Source organism: Schistocerca serialis, unplaced genomic scaffold, assembly GCF_023864345.2.
Source record: "Schistocerca serialis cubense isolate TAMUIC-IGC-003099 unplaced genomic scaffold, iqSchSeri2.2 HiC_scaffold_504, whole genome shotgun sequence".
Classification (NCBI taxonomy): Eukaryota; Metazoa; Arthropoda; class Insecta; order Orthoptera; family Acrididae; genus Schistocerca; species Schistocerca serialis.
The window spans coordinates 30,001-35,000 of NW_026048085.1; the positions used below are offsets into that span (position 1 = coordinate 30,001).

The 5,000-nt window shown below is 53.2% G+C and overlaps 1 non-coding gene across 1 annotated transcript in view; it reads left to right on the forward strand.

Annotated features, from left to right (window-relative positions):
• Positions 1-3,545: 3,545 nt before the first annotated feature.
• LOC126447241 (small subunit ribosomal RNA) overlaps positions 3,546-5,000 on the forward strand; it is a 1,909-nt gene continuing 454 nt past the window's right edge. Inside the window, exon 1 of the ribosomal RNA XR_007583687.1 lies at positions 3,546-5,000. This exon is cut by the window's right edge and continues 454 nt beyond it. This is a non-coding gene — a ribosomal RNA (small subunit ribosomal RNA).

Below are 5,000 nucleotides of genomic sequence, written 5' to 3' on the forward strand. Positions count from 1 at the left end.
GTAACGTAACCCATGTTGTGCCGTAACGTAACCCATGTTGTGCCGTAACGTAACCCATGTTGTGCCGTAACGTAACCCATGTTGTGCCGTAACGTAACCCATGTTGTGCCGTAACGTAACCCATGTTGTGCCGTAACGTAACCCATGTTGTGCCGTAACGTAACCCATGTTGTGCCTTAACCTAACCCATGTTGTGCCTTAACCTAACCCATGTTGTGCCTTAACCTAACCCATGTTGTGCCTTAACCTAACCCATGTTGTGCCTTAACCTAACCCATGTTGTGCCTTAACCTAACCCACGTTGTGCCTTAACCTAACCTACGTTGTGCCTTAACCTAACCCATGTTGTGCCTTAACCTAACCCATGTTGTGCCTTAACCTAACCCATGTTGTGCCTTAACCTAACCCATGTTGTGCCTTAACCTAACCCATGTTGTGCCTTAACCTAACCCATGTTGTGCCTTAACCTAACCCATGTTGTGCCTTAACCTAACCCATGGTGTGCCTTAACCTAACCCATGTTGTGCCTTAACCTAACCCATGTTGTGCCTTAACCTAACCCACGTTGTGCCTTAACCTAACCCACGTTGTGCCTTAACCTAACCCACGTTGTGCCTTAACCTAACCCACGTTGTGCCTTAACCTAACCTACGTTGTGCCTTAACCTAACCCATGTTGTGCCTTAACCTAACCCATGTTGTGCCTTAACCTAACCCATGTTGTGCCTTAACCTAACCCATGTTGTGCCTTAACCTAACCCATGGTGTGCCTTAACCTAACCCATGGTGTGCCTTAACCTAACCCATGGTGTGCCTTAACCTAACCCATGTTGTGCCTTAACCTAACCCATGTTGTGCCTTAACCTAACCCATGTTGTGCCTTAACCTAACCCATGTTGTGCCTTAACCTAACCCATGTTGTGCCTTAACCTAACCCATGTTGTGCCTTAACCTAACCCATGTTGTGCCTTAACCTAACCCATGTTGTGCCTTAACCTAACCCATGTTGTGCCTTAACCTAACCCATGTTGTGCCTTAACCTAACCCATGTTGTGCCTTAACCTAACCCATGTTGTGCCTTAACCTAACCCATGTTGTGCCTTAACCTAACCCATGTTGTGCCTTAACCTAACCCATGTTGTGCCTTAACCTAACCCATGTTGTGCCTTAACCTAACCCATGTTGTGCCTTAACCTAACCCATGTTGTGCCTTAACCTAACCCATGTTGTGCCTTAACCTAACCCATGTTGTGCCTTAACCTAACCCATGTTGTGCCTTAACCTAACCCATGTTGTGCCTTAACCTAACCCATGTTGTGCCTTAACCTAACCCATGTTGTGCCTTAACCTAACCCATGTTGTGCCTTAACCTAACCCATGTTGTGCCTTAACCTAACCCATGTTGTGCCTTAACCTAACCCATGTTGTGCCTTAACCTAACCCATGTTGTGCCTTAACCTAACCCATGTTGTGCCTTAACCTAACCCATGTTGTGCCTTAACCTAACCCATGTTGTGCCTTAACCTAACCCATGTTGTGCCTTAACCTAACCCATGTTGTGCCTTAACCTAACCCATGTTGTGCCTTAACCTAACCCATGTTGTGCCTTAACGTAACCCATGTTGTGCCTTAACGTAACCCATGTTGTGCCTTAACCTAACCTATAATGTGCCTTAACCTAACCTAAAGTGCGCCGTAACCTAAACTATATTGCGCCTTAACCTGACGCACGTTGTCGCTGAACCTGCTCTGTAATTGTTATGCAACCCGTTAAAGTAGTGTAGTGTTGCCTAACCGCAACCCTCGCAATATAGTTCGCTACTCGCACTGCCCGGTCCCCTGTGTATCGCGTCATGTTAAACACCTTGCAGGTGTTGCTGACTTTCCACATGCTCCTGCTATACACTGTAGTGTGGATAGCAGCAGGACGTACATGCCCCCCCCCCTTCCCCCCTGCCTTCGCAAGCTGGTCGGTGAGAAGTTTGCATGTTCAATGCCCTTCGCATGCCGACGTACTCAGCCTACGTTGTGGTACGGCCTGTCACCTGTCCGCCGATGTACGCAAAACCCACAAACTGTACTGCACATTGCTCCGTATGTACTGAATGATACATCGTGGCCCATGTGACCGTATGACGACAGCGCCTAGCAACGGCGGACCATACAGTCCAAATATTGTGCACGCAGCTACGTGTCGTCTCCCTATAAGAGCTGGATTGCAGTGTGGTACGCCATACAGACGTGTGGGAGGAACGGACGCCCTGGATGGCGATCAGCATGAGCAGTCTGTTGATGTAGTGGAGCGTGTATTCGGACGTAGTCGTCTCTTCTCACACACCGTGATAGCATGTTGCACCGCGTTCCACATCTGCGACATGCTGCAGAGGCGGGCTGACAGTCGTTCGCGCAATGGACACCGCATACGTACGGGGTCTACCTTCCACGTGTTCTCTAGGCGTGCACATGTTGTTGCGTCTATGTGGGCAGACGTAGTGTGTTGTGACACCTGACACAGGCATGCAATACTCGTTGCAAATGGCGATGGACGTGTACGTTTGCTGGTGACGTTACGCAAATGAACAACCGGTAACCCGTTGTGGTGCGGTTGTTCTCGCTAGAGGTGAATCAGTGTTGGCGACGATCGGTCGAGCTATTAACCGGTTGTTTCAGGGATACCCACCATGCCCACGAACGTGAAAGGGGACCCACCATGCCCACGAACGTGAAAGGGGATCTGGGTGTGAGGCGATACGCGGCGGTGGCTGGGTGGGACCGTCCCCGGCCGGTGAGGGGGGGCCGCCCGGCGTGCTGGCAGCGCGGTGCGTGGGCGCACGCGCTACAGCCGGCTGGTGGGGGCGGCCGGTGGCAGGCGCGCCGGCCGACGGACGCGGCAGGCGGCGCAGCTGCGCGCCGGCGCCCCCTGCTCGCGGCGCCTTGCGGCCAAAGTAGGTCCTCGCGGGCCCGGTGCGAAGCGCGGTGGCCATCTGCAGTGTGCTGGTCCGATTGAGGACTTTGTGCGCTGAGGATGCGCCGCCGCCCGGCGCTCGGCGCCGCGACGCCGTCTGCTGCTCGGTCGCCCCAGCGGTTCTCGCAGGTGGTTTGTATCGCAGCTGTGCGGACGTGTTGGCGCGTGCGCTGTGCTGGGAGAGTTCGCTTCGGCACCCAAGTAGGGCTTTTGTCCTTCTGTGGCGCTGGCGTTGGAGCTGCCGGTCACCGTAGGTGGCGCGTGTTGTCTCCCGCCGGCAATGCCACGACAGCACGCTCCCGGGCCTCTGTCGGCAGCGGCAAGCTCAGTTGGGAGCACGGGTGGTCGCACCTAAAGCGTCTACTCGCCTAACTCCGGGCGATTGCGCCTCTCTCGAACCCGACCAAGTACTTAGGACGGCGCTGCGCGCCGCCGGGACCTGAGAGGGTTTCGAGGTGTGTTGTGCAGGGGAGCTCAGCCTCCTCCTGTTTGCAGAATAATTGAGCGGACGCTTGCGTGTTCGCGCGGGCCCCCGGGACACACTCCCGGGCGGCCGGCTGCTCAGCTCTAGTTGACGCAGCTCCCTGGTTGATCCTGCCAGTAGTCATATGCTTGTCTCAAAGATTAAGCCATGCATGTCTCAGTACAAGCCGCATTAAGGTGAAACCGCGAATGGCTCATTAAATCAGTTATGGTTCCTTAGATCGTACCCACGTTACTTGGATAACTGTGGTAATTCTAGAGCTAATACATGCAAACAGAGTCCCGACCAGAGATGGAAGGGACGCTTTTATTAGATCAAAACCAATCGGTCGGCTCGTCCGGTCCGTTTGCCTTGGTGACTCTGAATAACTTAGGGCTGATCGCACGGTCCTCGTACCGGCGACGCATCTTTCAAATGTCTGCCTTATCAACTGTCGATGGTAGGTTCTGCGCCTACCATGGTTGTAACGGGTAACGGGGAATCAGGGTTCGATTCCGGAGAGGGAGCCTGAGAAACGGCTACCACATCCAAGGAAGGCAGCAGGCGCGCAAATTACCCACTCCCGGCACGGGGAGGTAGTGACGAAAAATAACGATACGGGACTCATCCGAGGCCCCGTAATCGGAATGAGTACACTTTAAATCCTTTAACGAGTATCTATTGGAGGGCAAGTCTGGTGCCAGCAGCCGCGGTAATTCCAGCTCCAATAGCGTATATTAAAGTTGTTGCGGTTAAAAAGCTCGTAGTTGGATTTGTGTCCCACGCTGTTGGTTCACCGCCCGTCGGTGTTTAACTGGCATGTATCGTGGGACGTCCTGCCGGTGGGGCGAGCCGAAGGCGTGCGACCGCCTCGTGCGTGCTCGTGCGTCCCGAGGCGGACCCCGTTGAAATCCTACCAGGGTGCTCTTTATTGAGTGTCTCGGTGGGCCGGCACGTTTACTTTGAACAAATTAGAGTGCTTAAAGCAGGCAAGCCCGCCTGAATACTGTGTGCATGGAATAATGGAATAGGACCTCGGTTCTATTTTGTTGGTTTTCGGAACCCGAGGTAATGATTAATAGGGACAGGCGGGGGCATTCGTATTGCGACGTTAGAGGTGAAATTCTTGGATCGTCGCAAGACGAACAGAAGCGAAAGCATTTGCCAAGTATGTTTTCATTAATCAAGAACGAAAGTTAGAGGTTCGAAGGCGATCAGATACCGCCCTAGTTCTAACCATAAACGATGCCAGCCAGCGATCCGCCGCAGTTCCTCCGATGACTCGGCGGGCAGCCTCCGGGAAACCAAAGCTTTTGGGTTCCGGGGGAAGTATGGTTGCAAAGCTGAAACTTAAAGGAATTGACGGAAGGGCACCACCAGGAGTGGAGCCTGCGGCTTAATTTGACTCAACACGGGAAACCTCACCAGGCCCGGACACCGGAAGGATTGACAGATTGATAGCTCTTTCTTGATTCGGTGGGTGGTGGTGCATGGCCGTTCTTAGTTGGTGGAGCGATTTGTCTGGTTAATTCCGATAACGAACGAGACTCTAGCCTGCTAACTAGTCGCGTGA